This window comes from Pan troglodytes, chromosome 17 (genome assembly GCF_028858775.2).
Source record: "Pan troglodytes isolate AG18354 chromosome 17, NHGRI_mPanTro3-v2.0_pri, whole genome shotgun sequence".
Taxonomy (NCBI): domain Eukaryota; kingdom Metazoa; phylum Chordata; class Mammalia; order Primates; family Hominidae; genus Pan; species Pan troglodytes.
Window position 1 is genome coordinate 16,850,793 of NC_072415.2, and position 23,682 is coordinate 16,874,474.

A 23,682-nucleotide genomic window follows, 5' to 3' on the forward strand; every position below is an offset into this window, starting at 1 on the left:
TAACTATAAATTTTTATTCAGCATGTTTAATTTTTTCTTTTACATTCTTAAAATACTGATACTTATTTGAAAAGTGCCTTCTAGTAGTATAGGTAATTAAAAATACATGTAAATACATAAATTAGTTTTAAATTTTTCAGTAAAACCTTGTTTTTTTAATGGAAAGAAAATATGTCTTAGAAATAAAGTTTAATCTTACATTCCTACAAAATATATAACAGTGTTTTCCAAAGTTCTCCTTGACAGAGAAAGAGAGAGAGAGAAAGCAACCAAAGAGTAAATTGGAATTCATCAAAATTAGAAACCTAAGCTTTGTGGAAGTCCCCTTTAAAGGGATAAAGTAACATACTACAGACGTAAGGAAGTATTGGCCAGCTGCATATCTGACAAAGGGTAGTATCCAGAACATGTGAAAAACACTCCGAATGCCACAGTGGGGAAAAACTCAATTACATTAGGTAACAGATGTGAAGTGACATTTCCCTGAGGAGGAGATGGAGATGGCAAGTATCCACATGAAAATATGTTAGCTATTTCTCGGAGATGCAAATTGAAATCATACTGCAATATTATGGCAAATTTACCAGAATGCTTTAAGCAAAATACGGAAAATGTACCAAATACTGGTGAGCATGTGGAGAAACTGGATCACTCATATTGCTGGTGGTAATTTATTTAAAATGATATAGCCACTATGGGAAAAAAGTGTGGCAGCTTTTTTTTTTAATATGGCAGTGAATTTCCTGTAATCAAAAACAACCATGACAAATTCATTAAATATCAAAAGCTACATTTTACTAAAAACAATCTGTCTTTTTAAATGTTGAATCACACACTGTATATAATACATGCTTCTTTCCCTCTTGCACTTCACTATCCATTTGAGTCCTTCAGCTAGCGTCAAGCACTTAGCCTCTGCTGTCTCTGACTTGGAGTAATCCCAGGCTTTGAAATCTCAAAGGTATTCACAATCTCCTCCCAGTCAGGGTACCTCACAGCTAGAATTCCTCGATTCCTAACTTGGGTGTTTTGGTGAATTTCCTCACTTTCTTCATTAATATTAACAGGCTCTATTATTTGCAGTCGGTCTTGGTCAGGTTTTACTCTTGCAAAACCATCCTGTATAATGAAGGAAACATGAAAGATGTTTTCCACTGTTTGGGGGAAAGATTGTGGATCAACCACAAAGGCAAAGAAGGACGCTGGGTAGCATCTCGAATATACAACTGCAACAATCCCAAGATTCTTTCTACTTCTTTCTTTGTTGTTTCTTGATGAGATTCTTCCCTTCTTTTTAACTGGGCAGGCATTATCGTCTCCTTTTGTATCATAGGAAGTTTTCTTGGACTAACGATTTGGGACTTTGGCACAAGGAACTCTCCTTGTGTTGAATCCAACAGAGAGTGGAGTGTATGGGCTTGATTAAAGGTGTTTTCTGCTCTTTTGCCTGATATTTTCCAGGAGTCATAGACTATGAATTCAAAATCAGAGCTATCTTCATCACGGATGAGTTCTTCAGCTTCTGGCAGATTTACACCCATACATGTCAGTAAAGTTTCAACACAACATGTCCAACAAGTTCAGATCTGAGCACAGCTGCTTTGCTTTCCCTTTGCCCAAATCCGAAGCCAAAACAAGAATCTGGGCATCTAGGACTGCTTGTCTTGCTCGGGACACTCTCTTAGACAGAGTGAGAGCCTCTTCAGCACCTCAGTGCTCACAACCTCCATGCAGCAGGTGTCCTGGTGGGTTGATTGGACTCAATGGTGATGCCCCTGCCTCACTGTGAGCCTCTGCTCACACTCAGCTCTGCCTCCAGCGTTGTCCACATGCCTCAGCCCATTGTGGTCACACACACAGTTCACCAGGGAGTTACTTCTCCACCAAGGCCATGGGATTGATGAAAAAGTCTTTCACATTCCTTCTCGGCTAAACCATTACTAGCGGAGAATGAAATAAATTAGTTTAAATGTTGGGAAAGAGATTATTTGCTGATTCATTCCTGGCCTGCCACACATCTAACAGAGTGTGAACACACGTAACTGGCATGCCACCAACGTTCTGGCCCATAGTACAGCAGTCAGATACCAAAGTGAGGAAGAAATTATGGTCCTGTGTTGGGGGTGAACCCAGTAAATCCCTGTAGTTAAGAATCTACATGTTCAACTCAGAGAAGACAAACTTACAGAAAATATTTGACAAGCTTTCGGAATCTGTACCAAGGTTGATGGGTGAAGATTTTTTCCTGCTAAAGCAATCTGTAAATGCTGGGAGATGGGACTGCTTCTTCGAATATACAGATACCACCACAAACTACAACAAACATCAAGAATCAGGGGAAGATGACCCAATCAAAAAGAATGAAGTGAATCTTTAGTAACTGATTCTTTAAAAATGGAGTTAATGAATTACCTTACCAAAAACAATTTTTAAAAATCTTAAAGAAGCTCAGTGAGTTACAAAGAACATAGATAAACAACTAAAAATTTCAGAGAAATGATATTTTTTTAAAAAAGAAATTATAAAATAGAAATAAACTAAAATTATAGAGCTAAAATATAATAACTGAAATTAAAAAATTCAAGAGAGGGGTTAAACAGCAGACATGATCAAGCAGATCCTCAAGCTTTTATTCTGGCTTTAAGCTAATAAATTTTCTGAACTGGAGAAGAAATTATTTAGCTTTTTGGAAGTTTTCTCATTTAATATTAATAAGTTTTTTTAAAATACACTCTTGTTTTCTAAAAAATAATTTATAATCAACTTATAGCTTCTTTTAAGTGAAAAGTTACCCTTTTGCTGTAATGGTGTTAACTTTCAGGCATACTCCAAAATGCAGCTTGACGCATTCAAGTGGAGCTCACATAGGAAAGCAGAACAGAGATGCTCAACTGAAGCCTGTGCAAACAGCAAAACCAAAATATTCTATAAATGCACAAAGATGAACATGGCATGTCAGAGACATTTAGGGAGCTTTGGGCTCCTTCATATAGAAATGGTTAGTCTGAAAAGAGCTAAGGAGAAACCAGTCTTAGAAATCACTATGTTAAAAATAAACATATGAAAGTAAAGTAGCCCATTCCTTTATTCTTTCTCTTAAATATTATATTGTGATTTTAAAGAATATAATGAGCCAACTGGACTTTCGTTAGCAGCTACCTTCTGTAGATCTATCATCCCACAATTTCTCCCAAATAAGAGGACTGTGTAATATATTGAATAATTTTAAAGTAATAACAAAATAATATTTTGAGATGTTAACTGACTTTGCTTTGTTCAAGTTTCCTTGTGTTTGTTGCCTCCATACTCTCAACAGCTGGGCAGTAGTGATAGATTTCTGCATGTCTTACTCTAGCGAGGAATAAATAGCCACACCCTTCAACTTAGTTATTGAAAACTTACTAAACAGATAATTTACTGAAAGCAAAAACACTTTTTATTTGTAACTGTAGTTATTGTAATAGAGAAAGTCATTTGGATTCTAAAATTCAGAGCTTACAGACCTGACACATGTATTTTATTAAAAACAACAAAAACCAAAAAGCAGAATATGGGAGATATGAGGTGATGATATGAGAGTTGTTTTCCCACCATAGAGCCAGGCAAGAGACAGAAACATTTCCTGGACTTCAACAATGAGTTTGAAGAAGGTTGTAAAACAGGGCCAGAAATTAAGACATCGACTTGGATCTCTGTGCTTCTTTCATCTCCATGTCAGCCACCTGCCAACTGCATGGTTTAAACCTCCATTAAGGGTAGGAAGAAGAAAGCAGAAAATGCTGATGTCTAAATTCTCATCTGGCTCTTTTGAAATACAGCCTCCCCAAATGAGGTGATTACAAATAGTGATTCATTTTCTGTGATAATAAAAAATAATCTGAAAAGTAGTCAGAAATGGAAAAAATATTTAAGGATGCTATAAATTGTGATATATCTATACAAGAGTGCCAGGTCAAAAGAACATCTAGAATAGTGATGTAAGGAGCTCTGTGGATCCCCTTTCTAGTAAAACAATAATAACTGGTAATAATTATAAAAATAATATTTTAATATCTGGATGCCTAAGGTCATACAGCAAATGGAGAAATGTTTATTCAAGGAAATCTACTAAGTCATGGTAAGAACAGCAACAGTCAATAACATTTGAGCCATAATTTGCTCCCTATGACTTCCCCAGCTCAAATTGATGGACATTCTATTCCAGGCATATGTTGCCAAGAAGATGCAGCTCTCTTTTACCCCAGATCCCAATCTAAGGTTATGGTATTCCCCTAGGGGGAATAGGCCACCACTATTTCCCCCTTCCCCTTAGCTCCAAGTTGCAGGAGCCCCATTCAAGGCAAGACCAGTAGAGTTGCTGGGGGTTCCCTTTCTCCACCGAGCTCCCACTTAAAGAGAAGAAGTCCTATACCAGACATGATAGGCCAAGAATACTGGAGCCTAATCACACTTCCCCCACATTCTGTGTATGCCAGATGTTCCACTACAGGAGAAGAAAGACAATACCAGCAGCTACTACCATGACCTGTACCCTACACACAGAACAGGGGCCATTATATGAGAAGTACTCTGCTGTCCTTGCACCCACACTGTGAAGCAGTGACATCTGTTTTCTCCCCATGGTGGGGAGAGAAAGGTCATAGGAATAAAGAACTCCATAGTTCTCTCTAAGAGGACTCACGTTACATGAGACAGAGTATGGGAAAGTTCAGATCTAAGGGCATTGTCAAAAAAAAGGAAGAAAATTTAGTGATAAGCAACTAAAAGTGGTCTTGAAGCTCTGTAGTAACAATAACAGCAAAGATATGAGACAGTTATAAGTTTAACGGAAATAAGAAAGAAAAAAATAGCTAAGTGGAGTCCACCTGCAGATCGGAAGAAGCCTCAAAGTCTGGCCTCAAAGATTATCCCTGTGAACAAGCCCAGCTTTAATTCCATCAAACTACAGACTAATTTACATCCCATGATGTTGTCAAAAATAAAAAAGCAATTAGTAGATGCTAGAAATTAGTAGATGCTAACATCTGTGTCTGATTCCCGTACAGTACTGATACCAGTACAGCAGAGCAGCCAGTAGCTGAACAGGGAGTTCAGAGAAAGAAATAGTCAAATAGAGCCTGGACGAAAACACTGTCATGCCAGTGGGGTGGGGGAGTCAGAATGAGTGTGTGCATGCCCACGCTTGTACCCTCTGAAAAGCAGCATCAGAGGCTGCACACTTGGGGAAAATTGTCTTCACTAAAGTAGTTCAGCCAAGTCACTAAAAACCAAACAAACAAATTAGCAAACAATAATGACTACTTTGGGGGTGGGGTGATAATATCAGAGTTGCTAAAATATATTGTCATCCAGTTTTCAACTGAAAATTATAAGTTAATAGACCAACAAAGAAGAAGATTTAAATATGTTCAGGGGTTTAAAAAGCTGGCAAGAAAAACTGCCTTTGAGAGAGCACAGATGTTGGACTTAGCAAACAAAGACTTCAAGCAGCTGTTGTATAATTGCATATTCTGCTTTCTTTTGTTAAGTGAATTTAAAATAATTGTATAAAATTACATATCTGTATATATATTGTACTGTAAAATTACAGTACTGTAATTGTACTGTGGGGCCCATAACCTACAGAAATAAAATATATTTTGACAAAGGTGAATGGGAGCAAAGTTTATTGCCATATGAAAATGACACCACATGGTAACTTGAATCCACAGTAATAGACAAAGATAAGCAGAAATGCTAAATAAGAAGGTTAATATTACCAACTCAATAAACATGTATCTTTTTCCCCATTTTATTCTATCAGATTCTTTAAAACAGTAGTCCCCAACCTGCAGGCCACAGACCAGTACCAGTCCATGGCTTGTTAGGAACCAGGCTGCACAGAAGTAGGGGAGTTGGGGGTAAGCGAACATTACTGCTTGAGCTCTGCCTCCTGTCACTTCAGCATCAGCATTAGATTCTTATAGAAGCATGAACCCTATTGTGAACTGCACATTCAAGGGATCTAGTTTGCGTGCTCGTTATGAGTCTCCTTATGAACCTGATGATCTGAGGCATGACAGTTTCATCCTGAAACCACACCCCTGACCCTCACCATCTGTGGAAAAATTTGTCTTCCATGAAACCAGTCCCTGGTGCCAAAATGGTTGGGGACCACTGCTTTAAAGTACATAAACTTATATAAGATGATAATTAGAGCAATGTAGTGTGTGTGTGATATATATTGATGTAATATGTAGAATAATAAGATTACAAAGCATGGGAGAAAGGGATAAGCTATAAAGCAGTAGAATTTCGATATCACACTCGAGTTAAGCTAGTCTAAATTTGAAGCATATCTGATAAGATGCATATAATATAAGCATAGAACAAACACTAAGAAAATAACTAAAACTATGATGGAACAATAATTTGATGAATTAAAATGTTATACTAGAAAATATTCACAATGCAAAAGACAATAGTAATGGTGGAAGAGAAGAACAAAAGAGATATCAGACATAGAAAGTAAAATACCTGTACATCAGATATTATCAATCATAACATTAAATGTGAACGAATTAAACAATCCAATACAAAGACAGAGGTTGTCAAGGTGAGTGAAAAATAAAACAAATGTTGTCTACAGGAGAAACCTTTTCAATTCAAAGATACAAATAGATTGAAATTAAAAGAATGAAAATACATATACTGCAAAAACAGCACCATAACAAAGCTTGATTGGATATGCTAGTAGCAAGCAAACCACAAAATACAAAGCGTTACCAGAGATAGAGACATTTTATGATGATAAAAGATCAATTCATCATGAAGACATAGTAATTATACACATATATGCATCTAAGAGCAAAGCTTTAATATACATAGATCAAACACAAATAGACTTGGAAAGAGAAATAGAAGATTCAAAAATAATTGGTGAATCATCAATAGCAAAGACATGGAATCAACGTAAATGCCCATCAGTAACAGCTTGGTTAAAGAAAATCTGGTACATATACACCATGGAATACTATGCAGCCATAAAAAAGAATGGGATCACGTCTTTTGCAGGAACATAGATGGAGCTGGAGGATATTATCCTTACCAAACTAATGCAGGAATAGAAAACCAAATACTACATGTTCTCACTTATAAGTGGGAGCTAAATGATAAAAGTTTATGAATGCAAAGATGGAAACAACAGACACTGGGGTCTACTTGAGAGGGTGGGAGGAACAGAAAAGATAACTATTGGGTACTGGGGTTAATACCTAGGTGATAAAATAATATAAAAGAACCTAAAATGAAAGTTAAAAAAAGGAAAAAAAATATCAAAAAATTGACAAATCAAATACCCCACTTTGAGAAATAGATAGGACAATTAGGCAGAATATCAATAAGGATTTTGAAGACTTTAAAAAACACTATAAGCCAGTTATAACTAACATATCTGTAGAACACCCCACCTGACATTAGCAGAATATACATTTTTCTCAAGCACATATGGAACATTGTCCAGGGTAGAACATAAGTTAGACTCAAAAACAAGCCTCAATACAATTAAAAAGGTTAAAATATCACAAAATATATCATCTGACCACAATGTAATAAAATTAGAAATTAAAAACAGGAAGAAATTTGGCAAGTTCACAAATTTGTGGAAATCAAACAACACACCCTCAATAAATAATTGTAGAAAGAAAAAATCACATAAGAAATTAGGAAATCGTTTGAGACAAAAAAAAAAAAAAAAGTAAAAAAACCAATATACCAAGAAGGACTGCTGAAAGAAATCAGAGACAGCAAAAGCAAATGAAAAAACATTCCATGCTCATGGAAAGAATCAATATTGTTAAAATGCCCATACCACACAAAGCAATCTGCAGATTCAATGCTGTTTCTATTAAACTACCAATAGCTTCTTCATGGAACTAGAAAAAAACTATTCTTGAATTTATATGGAAAAAAACAGCCCAAATCACCAAGGCAATCCTACAGGAACAAAGCTGGAGGCATCACAATACCCAACTTCAAACTATATGACAAGCCTACAGCAATTAAAACAGTACTTAATATGGTTTGGCTGTGTCCCACCCAAATTTCATCTTGAAATTCCATGTGTTGTGGGAGGAACCTGGTGGGAGGCAATTGAATCATGTGGGCAGGTCTTTCACATGCTGTTCTTGTGATAGTGAATACGTCTCATGAGATCCGATGGTTCTATAAGGCGGAGTTTCCCTGCACAAGCTCTCTTCTTTTTTCTGCCACCATATGAGATGTGCCTTAAGGCCACACCTATAATCACCTGATTTTGGACAAAATCAACAATAACAAAAAATAAGGAAAGGACTTCCTATTCAATAAATAGTGCTAGGATAACTGGCTAGTCATATACAGAAGATTGAAACTGGACTCCTTCCTTTCACCATATACAAAAATTAACCAAGATGGATTAAAGACTTAAATGTAAGACCTAAAACAAGAAAAACCTTAGAAGAAAACCTAGGAAATACCATTCTGGATATTGGCTGTGGCAAAGAGTGTATGATTAAGTCTCCAAAAACAATTGCAACAAAAAATTTAACAAGTGACACCTAATTAAACTAAAGAGCTTCTGCACAGAAAACAAAAAACATCAAAAGAGTAAACAGACAAGCTACACAATGGGAGGAAATATTTGCAAACTATTCATCTGACAAAGGTCTAATATCGAGAATTTATAAGAACCTTAAACAAGTCAGCAAACAAAACAAATAGCACCATTCAAAAATGGGCAAAGGACATGAACAGACACTTCTCAAAAGAAGACATACATGAGGCCAACAGATATATGAAAATATGCTCCACATAACTAATCATTAGATAAATGCACATCATAACCACAATGAGATGCCACATCACACCAGTCAGAATAGCTATTATTAAAAAGTCAAAAAGCAACAGGTGCTAGCAAGGTTTCGAGGAAAAGGGAAGACTTAGACACTGCTGGTGGAAATGTAAATTACCTCAGTCATTGTGGAAAGCAGTGTGGAAAGTTCTTAGAGCACTTAAAACATCACTACCATTCAACCCAGTCATCCCATCCCTTATTGGGTATACACCCAAAAGAAAGTAATCATTCTGCCAAAAAGACAATGCACTCATATGTTTATCTCAACCCTATTCACAATAGCAAAGACATGGAATCAACCAAGATGCCCACAAATGGTGGATAAAGAAAATGTGGACAATATACACCATGGAATACTACGCAGCCATAAAAATGAATGAAATAATGTCCTTTGCAGCAGCACGGATGCTGCAGGAGGTCATTATCCTAAGTGAACCAATGAAGGAACAGAAAGCCAAGCACCACATGTTCTCACTTATAAGTGAGAGCTAAACATTGAATACACATGGACACAAATATGGGAACAGACACTGACAACTCCTTGGGTGGGGAAGCTGGGAGGGGAATATGCATTGGAAGGCTACCTATCGGGCACTATGCTCACTACCTTGATGACAGAATTATTCATACACCAAGCCTCAGAAACATGCAATTTACCCATGTAACAAATCTGCACATGTATCCTTTGAACCTAAAATAAAAGTAGAAAAAAAGTTTAAAAAATTATGGCCTGCAACTAAAGCAGTGCTTAGAGGGTAATTTATAATTTTAAACATCAATATTAAAACAGAAGAACCACGTCAAATCAATAATCTAAACTTTTACATTAAGATGTTGTGAAACGAGAAGCAAACTAAACCAAAAGCAAGCAAGAGAGGAGAATAATAATAAATATTAACATGGAGACAAAATAGATAAAAGAAAAATATACCAAAAAATCAATAAACTAAAAGTTGGTTCTTTGAAAAGATCAACAAAATTGACAAAATTTAATCTAGATTGTCAAAAAAATAAAAGCATGAAGACTGAAATTTCTGAAATCAGGAATGGAAGGGGAGATATCACTCTCAACCTTATGGAAATTAAACAAAGTAATAATATAAACGGTAGTATGCCAACTCATTCGATAATTTAGACTAAATAAGCAAATTAATTTCTAAGAAAGAAACCACCCAAGCTGTCAAAACCAACATCAGAAATAATATAACATCTGAACGGATAGATAAGAGAGTGTATTAGTAATCAGAAAACTTCCCCCACACACAAAAAGCCCAGGCCAAATTGGCTGTACTGATGAATTTTGCCAGACATTTAATAAAAAAAACTAATAACAATTCTTATAAACTCTTTTAATAAATAGAAGAGGATAACAAACTTTCCAACACACCTTATTAAGCCAATATTACCCAGATACCAAAACTGAGCAAATACAAGACAAAAAAATAAAAGTACAGATCAAGATCTCTGTTGAATAAGGTCAAAAAAATCCTCAATGAAAAAGTCAAGTCATGCAACATATTAAAACATACACATAATGACCACATGCAATTTATCCCAGGAACCTGAGTTGTACCCAAAAGTGTGGAAAACTGAGCAATTTCACTGCTATTTTAGTGACATTCTGAGCCATATAAGTGACATATTCACAGGTGCTGAAGATTAGTGTGTGTACATCTTTGAAGGGCCATTATTCTGTCTACCACATTACTGTAGCTATTATTTGCTTTGTTTTTTGTTGGTTTAGTTCTAGATTGTTATTAAATTTTTATTTTTACCTCTTAACTATGACACTATATTAATTCCATTGACCTTGATATTGCATCCAGAGTTACTCCTTGATATGTGTTTACTAGTTGGCTAAAATTAGCTGAGGTGTGCTTAAAAAATAGAATGGGAGGCCGGGCATGGTGGCTCACGCCTGTAATCCCAGCACTTTGGGAGGCTGAGGCAGATGGATAACGAGGTCAGGAGATCGAGACCATCCTGGCTAACACGGTGAAACCCCGTCTCTACTAAAAATACAAAAAATTAGCCAGACGCGGTGGCAGGTCCCAGCTACTTGGGAGACTGAGGCAGGAGAATGGCATGAACCCGGGAGGTGGAACTTGCAGTGAGCCAAGAGTGTGCCACTGCACTCCAGCCTGGGTGACAGAGTGAGACTCCGTCTCAAAAAAATAAAAATAAAAATAGAATGGGACAGACTACTCAGTTTTACTCACTTTCTTTTGGTTGCTCTCCAGCTTCCTGTGATGCCAATACCTTGCAGTAAGTCAGTTAATTTAGTGGTAATTGGACTGAAATGCTCAGAAACATTTTAGATGACAAACAACTGCTAGATAGTCAGAAATCTAGAATTCCCTATTAGATAATAGCTAGAAAGTGAGACCCTTGTATCCTCAGACACAACACTTGAAAACCACACATAGGTGACAACCTTTTGAGCAGAATTTTCACATAAATATATTTTGGATAACTGCAAGGAAGCAGTGGTGCATGAAGAGGCCATCTCACTTTTAGGCACAATACTTAGACTCAACCACAAGCTCTTTGGCTTTAGATCTATTTGATGATATCAGTGCTAAAATTTCATCATGTGATTTCAGATTACTCTTCTTTAGTGGTGCTAAAACCATACTATCCTATTCAATCAGCCCATTGGATTATGTTGTTTGAGAACAGATCACTGGGTGGCTCCATACAACTATTTTCTGACTATTCTTGCAAGAGCCTTAACCACAAACTTTATTGATATATGCCTTCAGGACAGTCCCTAATATCACCCATCCCATTTTGGCTCATAATTTTTTCTTTTTAGAAAAAGAGATCTTTAGGTGAATTTAATTTAAGGATGATAAATCTGAGCTTTCATTCGAATTCAAAAACTAACTATTTAACTTCTATTCCCAAGGCTTTTTATTTCCATTTCACATGAGGCACAAAAGTAGGGAGAATACTACATGCCATAATCCAGAAAATACCAGAAAAACTAGACAATTGTACTAAGACTGTAGAACTGCTTATGGAGAGGTTCTTGGAATTAGACAAGTGGTGGTTCAAAATAGACCTTCTTGAGGTTCCAAGATGGCCAAATAGGAACAGCTCCAGTCTACAGCTCCCAGCATAAGTGACACAGTAGATGGGTGATTTCTGCATTTCCAACTGAGGTACCGGGTTCATCTCACTGGGGCTTGTCGGACAGTGGGTGCAGCCCATGGTGTGTGAGCTGAAGCAGGGTGGGGCATCACCTCACCTGGGAAGTGCAAGGGGCCAGGGAATTCCTTTTCCTAGCCAAGGGAAGCCATGACAGAAAGTACCTGGAAAATCGGGACACTCCCACCCTAATACTGCACTTTTCCAATGATCTTACCAAATGGCACACCAGGAGATTATATCCTGCGCATGGCTTGGAGGGTCCCATGCCCAAGGAGCCTCACTCACTGCTAGCACAGCAGTCTGAGGTCAAACTGCAAGGCGGCAGTGATGCTGGGGGAGGGGCATCCGCTATTGCTGAGGCTTGAGTAGGTAAAAAAAGCAGCAGGGAAGCTCCAACTGGGTGGAGCCCACCACAGCTGAAGGAGGCCTGCCTGCCTCTGTAGACTCCACCTCTGGGGGCAGGGCATAGCTGAACAAAAGGCAGCAGAAACTTCTGCAGACTTAAACATCCCTGTCTGACAGCTTTGAAGAGAGTAGTATTTCTCCCAGCACGGAGTTTGAGATCTGAGAACGGACAGACTGCCTCTTCAAGTGGGTCCCTGACCCCCAAGTAGCCTAACTGGGAGACACCCCCCAGTAGGGGCCGACTGACACCTCATACAGCTGGGTACCCCTCTGAGACAAGGCTTCCAGAGGAAAGATCAGGCAGCAACATTTGCCATTCTGCAATATTTGCTGTTCTGCAGCTGGCGATACTGAGGCAAACAGGGTCTGGAGTGGACCTCCAGCAAACTCCAACAGACCAGCAGCTGAGGGTCCTGACTGTTAGAAAGAAAACTAACAAACAGAAAGGACATCCACACCAAAACCCCATCTGTACGTCACCATCATCAAAAACCAAACGTAGATAAAACCAAAAAGATGGGGAGAAACCAGAGCAGAAAAGCTGAAAATTCTAAAAATCAGAGTGCCTCTTCTCCTCCAAAGGAATGCAGCTCCTCACCAGCAAAGGAACAAAGCTGGATGGAGAATGACTTTGACTAGTTGAGAGAAGAAGGCTTCAGATGATCAGTAATAAAAAAAACTTCTCCAAGCTAAAGGAGGATGTTCGAACCCATCGCAGAGAAGCTAAAAACCTTGAAAAAAGAAGAGACGAATGGCTAACTAGAATAAACAGCATAGAGAAGACCTTAAATTACCTTATGGAGCTGAAAACCATGGCCCAAGAACTACCTGACAAATGCACAAGCTTCAGTAGCCGAATCGATCAAGTGAAAGAAAGGGTATCAGTGATTGAAGATCAAATGAGCGAAATGAAATGAGAAGAGAAGTTTAGAGAAAAAAGAGTAAAAAGAAATGAACAAAGCCTCCAAGAAATATGGGACTATGTGAAAAGACCAAATCTACGTCTGATTGGTGTACCTGAAAGTGACGGCGAGAATGGAGCCGAGTTAGAAAACACTCTGCAGGATATTATCCAGGAGAACTTCCCCAACCTAGCAAGGCAGGCCAATGTTCAGATTCAGGAAATAACAGAGAACACCACAAAGATACTCCACAAGAAGAGCAACTCCGAGACACATAATTGTCAGATTCACCAAAGTTGAAATGAAGGAAAAAATGTTAAGGGCACCCAGAGAGAAAGGTCGGGTTACCCACAAAGGGAAGCCGATCAGACTAACAGCAGATCTATCAGCAGAAACTCTACAAGCCAGAAGAGAGTGGGGGCCAATATTCAACATTCTTAAAGAAAAGAATTTTCAACCCAGAATTTCATTTCCAGCCAAACTAAGCTTCGTAAGTGAAGAAGAAGTAAAATCCTTTACAGACAAGCAAATGCTGAGAGATTTTTGTCACCACCAGGCCTGCCTTACAAGAGCTCCTGAAGGAAGCACTAAACATGGAAAGGAACAACTGGTAGCAGCCACTGCAAAAACATGCCAAATTGTAAAGACCATCAATGCTAGGAAGAAACTGCATTACCTAACGAGCAAAATAACCAGCTAACATCACAATGACAGGATCAAATTCACACATAACAATATTAACTTAAATGGAAATGGGCTAAATGCTCCAATTAAAAGACACAGACTGGCGAATTGGATAAAGAGTCTAGACCTATCAGTGTGCTGTATTCAGACACATCTCACGTGCAGAGACACACATAGGCTCAAAATAAGGGGATGGAGGAAGATCTACCAAGCAAATGGAAAACAACAAAAAACCAGGGGTTGCAATCCTAGTCTCTGATAAAACAGACTTTAAACCAACAATGATCAAAAGAGACAAAGAAGGCCATTACATAATGGTAAAGGGATCAATTCAACAGGAAGAGTTAACTATCCTAAATATATATGCACCCAATACAGGAGCAAGCAGATTCATAAGGCAAGTCCTTAGAGACCTACAAAGAGACTTAGACTCCCACACAAGAATAATGGGAGACTTTAACAACCCACTGTCAACATTAGACAGATCAACGAGACAGAAAGTTAACAAGGATATCCAGGAATTGAACTCAGCTCTGCACCAAGCAGACCTAATAGACATCTACAGTACTCTCCACCCCAAATCAACAGAATATACACTCTTCTCAGCACCACATCACACTTATTCCAAAATTGACCACATAGTTGGAAGGAAAGCACTCCTCAGCAAATGTAAAAGAACAGAAATTATAACAAACTGTCTCTCAGAACACAGTGCAATCAAGCTAGGACTCAGGATTAAGAAACTCACTCAAAACCGCTTAAGTATATGGAAACTGAACAACCTGCTCCTGAATGACTACTGGGTACATAATGAAATGAAGGCAGAAATAAAGATATTCTTTGAAACCAGTGAGAACAAATACACAACATACCAGAATCTCTGGGACACATTTAAAGCAGTGTGTAGAGGGAAATTTATAGCACTAAATGCCCACAAGAGATAGCAGCAAAGATCTAAAACTGACACCCTAACATCACAATTAAAAGAACTAGAGAAGCAAGAGCAAACACATTCAAAAGCTAGCAGAGGCAAGAAATAACTAAGATCAGAGCAGAACTGAAGGAGATAGAGACACAAAACACCCTTCAAAAAAATCAATAAATCCAGGAGCTGGTTTTTTGAAAAGATCAACAAAATTGATAGACCACTAGCAAGACTAGTAAGAAAAGAGAGAAGAATCAAATAGACGCAATAAAAAATGATAAAAGGGATATCATCACTGATCCCACAGAAATATAAAGTACCATCAGAAAATACTATAAACACCTCTACGCAAATAAGCTAGAAAATCTCAAAGAAATGGATAAATTCCTGGACAGATACACCTTCCCAAGACTAAACCAGGAAGAAGTTGAATCCCTGAATAGATCAATAACAGGCTTTGAAGTTGAGGCAATAATTAATAGCCTACCAACCAGAAAAAGTCCAGGACCAGGTGGATTCACAGCCGAATTCTACCAGAGGTACAAGGAGGAGCTGGTACCATTCTTTCTGAAACTATTCCAATCAATAGAAAAAGAGGGAATCCTCCCTAACTCATTTTATGAGGCCAGCATCATCTTGATACCAAAGCCTGGCAGAGACACAACAAAAAAAGAGAATTTTAGACCAATATCCCTGATGAACATCGATGCAAAAATCCTCAATAAAATACTAGCAAACCGAATCCAGCAGCATATCAAAAAGCTTATCCACCACGATCAAGTTGGCTTCATACCTGGGATGCAAGGCTGGTTCAACATACACAGATCAATAAACGTAATCCATCATATAAACAGAACCAAAGACAAAAGCCACATGATTATCTCAGCAGATGCAGAAAAGGCCTTCAACAAAATTCAACAGCCCTTCATGCTAAAAACTCTTAATAAACTAGGTATTGATGGGACGTGTCTCAAAATAATAAGAGCTATTTATGACAAACCCACAGCCAATATCAGAGTGAATGGGCAAAAACTGGAAGCATTCCCTTTGAAATCTGGCACAAGACAGGGATGTCCTCTGTCACCACTCCTATTCAACATAGTGTTAGAAGTTCTGGCCAGGGCAATCAGGCAGGAGAAATAAATAAAGGGTATTCAATTAGGAAAAGAGGAAGTCAAATTGTCCCTGTTTGCAGATGACATGACTGTATATTTAGAAAACCCCATCGTCTCAGCCCAAAATCTCCTTAAGCTGATAAGCAACTTCAGCAGTCTCAGGATACAAAATCAATGTGCAAAAATCACAAGCATTCCTATACACCAATAACAGACAAACAGAATGCCAAATCATGAGTGAACTCCCATTCACAATTGCTTCGAAGAGAATAAAATACCTAGGAATCCAACTTACAAGGGATGTGAGGGACCTCTTCAAGGAGAACTACAAACCACTGTTCAATGAAATAAAAGAGGATAAAACAAATGGAAGAACATTCCATGCTCATGGGTAGGAAGAATCAATATCGTGAAAATGGCCATACTGCCCAAGGTAATTTGTAGATTCAATGCCATCCCCATCAAGCTACAAATTACTTTCTTCACAGAATTGGGAAAAATTACTTTAAAGTTCACATGGAACCAAAAAAGAGCCCAAATTGCCAAGACAATCCTAAGCCAAAAGAACAAAGCTAGAGGCATCACGCTACCTGACTTCAAACTATACTACAAGGCTACAGTAACCACAACAGCCTGATACTGGTACCAAAACAGAGATATAGACCAATGGAACGGAACAGAGCCCTCAGAAATAATACCACATATCTACAACCATCTGATCTTTGACAAACCTGACAGAAACAAGAAATGGGGAAAGGATTCCCTATTTAGTAAATGGTGCTGGAAAACTGGCTAGCCGTACGTAGAAAGCTGAAACTGGATCCCTTCCTTACACCTTATGCAAAAATTAATTCAAGATGGATTAAAGACTTAAATGTTAGACCTAAAACCATAAAAACCCTAGAAGAAAACCTAGGCAATACCATTCAGGACATAGGCATGGGCAAGGACTTCATGACTAAAACACCAAAAGCAATGGCAACAAAAGCCAAAATTGACAAATGGGATCTAATTGAACTAAAGAGCTTCTGCACAGCAAAAGAAACTACCATCAGAGTGAACAGGCAACCTACAGAATGGGAGAAAGTTTTTGCAATCTCTCCATCTGACAAAGGGCTAATATCCAGAATCTACAAAGAACTTAAACAAATTTACAAGAAAAATCAACAACCCCATCAAAAAGTGGGCAAAGGATATGAACAGACACTTCTCAAGACATTTATGCAGCCACAGACACATGAAAAAATGCTCGTCATCACTGGCCATCAGAGAAATGCAAATCAAAACCACAATGAGATACCATCTCACACCAGTTAGAAAGGCAATCATTAAAAAGTCAGGAAACAACAGGTGCTGGAGAGGATGTGGAGAAATAGGAACACTTTTACACTGTTGGCGGGACTGTAAACTATTTCAACCATTGTGGAAGACAGTGTGGCGATTCCTCAAGGATCTAGAACTAGAAATACCATTTGACCCAGCCATCCCATTACTGGATGTATACCCAAAGGATTATAAATCATGCTGCTATAAAGACACATGCACACGTATGTTTATTGCAGCACTATTCACAATAGCAAAGACTTGGAACCAACCCAAATGTCCATCAATGATAGACTGGATTAAGAAAATGTGGCACATATACACCATGGAATACTATGCAGCCATAAAAAAGGATGAGTTCATGTCCTTTGTGGGGACATGGATGAAGCTGGAAACGATCATTCTGAGCAAACTATCACAAGGATAGAAAACCAAACACCGCATGTTCTCACTCATAAGTGGGAATTGAACAGTGAGAACACTTGGACACAGGACAGGGAACATCACACACCAGGGCCTGTCGTGGGGTTGGGGGAGTGGGGAGGGATAGCATTAGGAGATACACCTAATGTAAATGACGTGTTAATGGGTGCAGCACACCAACATGGCACATGTAGACATATGTAACAAACCTGCACGTTGTGCACATGTACCCTAGAACTTAAAAGTATAATAAAAAAAAAAGACCTTCTTTATATAGTATACTTGTCTCTCAGGAGAATATATAGGGAAAGAATATTGTACTTAAATCTGACAGCTCTCTCTTACATCTCTAATATTACCAAAAAGATTTGAAAAAATATATGATTTGTGAACTTAGGCATTTTAGCTGATGTCCCCATATACAGTTTTGCTGGCCATTTGGATGGGGAATTTGATCTGTCCTCAGGTTTAATTTCAGTACTCATTTGCTTGATTAGAAGCGGACTACAGTTCTGGTAATAATAATTCAAATTAGTGTTTGTGTTGCAGAGCTTAAATGTGTAATCTCCAGAATCTCAAATGTTATTTCATAGCTGCAGTCCCATCAAACAAAATGATAAAAGAAATTCTCTTCCAACAAAAATAGAAGAAAATAGAAAACTTAAGCTTCAAGAAATTGAAATTATTATCAGAAACTTTACACATGACTGTAACATATCAAGCAGTGATTAAGTGATTATCTGGGTACATGATGGCTTTATCATGTACCCAGATAACAGGCTGTTTTTCAGATAAGGCTAATGAATAAGGAAAATAAAGGACTGAAAGCAGATACCAAAATAACTTTCTGTCCCTGTGTTAAATAACGCTGTGTCTGGGCATACATCTTGTGGCTATATTAAACAATACTGAGAATAAACATAATAAACGTAGGTACTCCAGGAAATCAGACTGTGAACAAATGAGGATAGCTCATGTACCAAAGACTGACAGCTGATTTGCCGTGCCTCACTTCAAGACCCTCACTTCTCTGCAGGCTCCAATCCAAAGTCAGTACATCATAAATTCTGACAAGTCCCAACCAGTTCTGCTCCTTGCAAGACCCACCTTAAAATTTCTCTTTTCAAATCCTAACATTATATGACTATCTTCCTCCTCCCTGAGTTACCCCTTACCTCTGTCAAGATTGCATTTTCGCTTACTGCAGTGTGTCTAATAAATTTAGCTTTGCTAAAGTAACTGGTTATTCTTGTCTTTTGGGGAGTTGACAGTTCCACATCCCTTAAATTTTTATATCCTATTAGACAATAAGTTTCTGAGATAGCTGGCCACTGTGTTCTGATTTTATATATCAGAAAGTACCAAAAAAATTATTGCATTTGCATTCAGAAAAACCTGTTGAACTAAAATATGGCTTTATACTTTTGCCAATAGCTCTGTTGGAAGTAGAAAAGTATTTTCTCATGCTTAAGGGACTAGAAAATTAATATTTTATTTCATTGCTTTCAAACTAATGTGGAAATTATCTAACATGGAAAAATGAAACTCAGGAGATCATTTCAGTCCAGAGGAAAAAAAAAGTTCACTGGGGTTTAAGAAGATATATTTTTTAGATCCAATAAGGAAAAACAGAGGGAATATGTAGGAGTTTGTACTAACTTAGTCATGATACGATGAGTAATCTCTTCTTAAAAGGGGACTAAAGATATCCAGGAAAGCATTTATTCATTCAGTAAATGTTTTTAATAACTACTACAGGGTGAGTATAATTTTGGAATTAGTGTATGATGGTGAATAAAACAACATGTTCCCTAACTGCATGGGAAGTGGTGAGAAGGCAATCTCTTAAAAAATGAACGTATACATCAGTATAAAATTACAACGTGTGGTAAGTACCTTGAAGTAAAAGAATGTAGTGAAAGAGGTTCAAAACTGACTTGGATACCAGGAGACTAAGAAGCTTTCTAGAAGGCCAGGCACAAGATTAAGTGGGATGTAGGATTTTGTTTTGTTTTTTTCCTACCTTGACTTGAAAAAGTAGGCTAAGTTTTCAAGCAAGATGGGAATGTACAATTTTCCCAAGAATAGAGGAGAAGAATGGAAGCAAAAGTGAATGTTCAGTTATCTTAGATAATGGGAAATAATAGAAGTGTTTTCCCAATATTGACTGCAGTGATGCCGCAGATTTAGGGAGAAATGATTGAGACCAGGTAAAATCGTCACCTCTAGAAATTCTGTTTTCTTACAGTATTTCCAAAAGCTTTAGATAAAGTTATTCTGAAAGAAATTGGAATTACAGCCTATTACAAAACCCTAAGAGAAACCAAAGTTATTAGTATAACAATCTACTTATCAATTTAACTACAGAGTAAGTGCATTTTTCATTACCTACAATGCATAAGATAGAATCTGTTCTGCATTAACGAAGTTACACATCTTAACTCCATTTTAGCATGAACACACACGTATTTTCCCAATTACTTTAAAACAGTTTAAATATTTTTTAAATATAGATCTTATATGCATACTAAATTGGATGTGCTTTGTATGACTTTTAGTAAATCCCACAATTCCATTTATGGAAGAGGAAAGCTAAGCAATTGTGTAAATAGGTTTTGAAGTTAGGGTTTTTTGAATGCAGCATCTGTAATGATCTTTCTTGGCCACTTGTATTCCCAGAGGGACTGTGAAGTTCATATTTCTCAATAATTACTAAGTATGGCAGAATGGGATATTAACAGAGGGGGTGCACTTCACAGCAGTAGCCTTGGTAAGGGAGGGGATGCGAGGTCTGTCTGTGCATGCTGGCAAAACAGTGAGGGAGTGGCCCTGGATGAGTACATCCCAGCAAAGCGGCATGGGGGAGTGTACATTGTGGGGAGGGTGCCAGTGTGCTGGTGCTTGCTCAGGTTGGGCTGTGCTGGAGATCTCTGACAATCGGGGGCAGTGTGCTGGTGAAGGAGCTATGTTGTAGCAACTAAGGCTGCATGGCCAATGGCCATGGCCAGGCTGGGGCCCTGGGAGAGGCCAGCAGATGACAGGCACTCAGATCAGACTGGCCTCATCTCATGGGCAAGACCACCCTGCTCTATTTTGGTCTGACAGTTCCTCTAAAGCTAAAATCTCCTAGGTGAGCATGGTGAGCCCTGGGGGATAGGGGTCCCTGGCTGTGCTCCACTGCAGAAGTTCTTGGACCAAGCTCTCTGGGCTCTGCACAAGCTAGAGTCCTGCCCCTACCACCTCTCTAAGCAGGTCTCCTTGCCAGCTCAAATGTCCATGAGGGTCATGGGGTCTCCTGCTGCCAGGATTCCAGAGGTCTGTGGCAAGAGCTGATCACTCCTTACCTGTTCAACTCGCCCCTTCCCCAGGAGTTGTTGGAGGCCAGGAACAAATCCCAGTGTGTGGTAGCTCTTAGCAGGGTTCCCAGCTTCTTCCCCCTTCAGCCCAGCATCTGTATCCTCCCTCCATACACTCTCAATGCCTTCCCTCCAAAGATCTGCTCAGACAGCACCAGTCTTCCTGATGCCCCAGTCCCTCAGTGGAAGATATTCCTCTTGGCTGCATCTAGTCGGCCATCTTGCTGCAACTCCAGTCGTACCTTTTTTTAATCAAGAGATTTTCCTCTAAATTCCACTTACCACATAAAATATGCTCATTTTAATGTTTAGTCCCAGTGTCCCAGACAATTCCAATTTATACTTTCATTATTTTAAGAAAATATAATTTATATCTGAACTACACTGTATTTTATGTAGCCAGCTAAACTTACATCAAGTCAAAATTCAAATATCTATGTTGCCGGGAAACACAGTTTAAAGAGTAATATGTGTATTTCATAAGATAGGAATAATTCTACAACAGAATAGTCATGGTAGAAGACAATGTTTTTAATAGGTTGGAGCTCAGAGAGGACATCATCATTTGTAAAACATTAATAACATCTCCAAATAATCTTTTATGTTTTTTTAAGGAAAACACAGTATTCAGTCAATTTTATAAGATTTTATTGGAAACCTACTAGATCCAGCATTCAAAATATCCAAATATCTTCTCAAAGATATTCTCACATCTCCGAGAAGAAAGAGCATTGAAACCTTAGACACAGGTTATGTTTTCAAACATTATTTCCGACTTTACCAGCTTGGGGTAAAAATGATATTTTAAATATATAACATGCAAATTTTAAAAACTTGATCCCCATTAAACATATGTCCAGAAAGTCTTTCCAGCCTTGCCCTGATCTCCCCCTCTAATAATGAGGCCAAAACCCCCAGGTGCGCTCATCAAATCAAGGGGCCTGTCCTGCTCACCTGGGCCTTGAACCAAATTTGGGGAGGTGCCATGCTTCAGAGCTTCCCTCCTGCCGTCAGGATGCCTGGGGGCCAAGCAATTGTATGCCATTCCAGCTCTTGAGGGGATCGAGGACTCACCAAGGCCACTAGAGTAGCTGAAGTTCCTTCAGGGTAAACGTGAAGGAAAGCCCCCTTCTGCCAGCACAGGCCAGGCTCCAGGGCACAGCTGGCTTGACACACAGCTTGCAGTTCAGCAAGGCCTAGTTGGAATGCTATAGCCAAAAAGCTGCTGGAACTTTAAATCATCCTGAGCACCTAGAACAAACAATTCCTTCCCACAGAACTAAGATGGGGTCATGATTGGACTCTAAATGCCAGAACTCTTTCAGAAGCAAGGGGTCTGTTGGCCCAGATGATCCAGGGTTATAATATACCTCCACATACCTTCCCATAAATGGTCAAATTTGAAGCCCTCCAATCTGATCCTGCCAAGGCAACATTCCTAAATCCTTTCCCTTGCCCTCTGAGCCCACAAACTTGCCCCAGACCCAAAATCAGGAAGACAGATTTGAGCCTGCTACTGTCTGCTTGCTGGCAGGTTTGGCAAGAAAGCCTTTCTTTTCTCAAAAGCCAGTGCCACATAGCTTCAGCATCTGTGTGCATTGGGAAGTGAGCCCATTTGCTCAATAAGGTAACTAATCAAATTGTGTGTTGTGTGCTCCCAGTCTTGTATGGAAAATGTAATGCTGCCGTAACTTCTCTGTCTCTGCCTATATATAAGTGAAACCTTTACTGTATAAGTGAAACCTTTACTACTCCACTGTGGAAATATTGACCCCATTCCCAGGTGACCCCATATTGACCCCATTCCCAGGTGACCATCCTCAAGCTTTGTGCTCAAATAAACTTTACACTTACTTAGATTTTCTGAATCTCATTATTTATGGTTGACATTCTGGTGACCATAAAGGGACCCAAAGTGCACCCCCAGTGATCCCCATTGCTTTGCCAATGGCTGGAACCCTTAGTAGCATAAGACACTTTCATTTACCCATTGTCACAAGAGTCAATGGGGATTTTTGGTGAGGCTCCCTTCAGTCTGAGTCCTCCTAGGCTTGGTTGAGGATTTAGGCTTTAATCAAGCCACACACATTCGTAACTTGACAGGGTTGGGATTGAAGCTCTGCTGCAAGACAGGAGTTTCATTTGTTGTTTTCTAGTGACTGCTAATCACAAATTTGTGATTTTCACATTTCTTTGAGGTTAAGGTTTTATTTGGAATTATTTATTAGAGTTTTCACAACCTTTTCTCTCATTCAAAATTTTGATCAGCAGAAAAACAATGTCTCTCTGAAAAGAGGCAGTGTGAATCTTTGTGGCTTAAGTGAAACATTTGTTATGTTTAAGCTGGCCAGATTATGAAGTTTGGTTCAATTAACAAATCTAAACTTTCTTTTTGAATGACTAAAATTATAAAAGGCTCCAGGAGGACAAGAAAAGCCCTGAAGATAAGAAATCCTGCTTCTCTTGGCTGAAAGGTGCCTTAGGTGACTACAGTCTTGCAGGAGTGTCAGAACTTACCATTCAT

At 38.6% G+C, this 23,682-nt stretch overlaps 1 pseudogene; it reads right to left on the reverse strand.

The window, feature by feature from the left end:
- Positions 1–900: 900 nt before the first annotated feature.
- On the reverse strand, positions 901–23,682 carry LOC129137940 (non-structural maintenance of chromosomes element 4 homolog A-like; annotated as a pseudogene).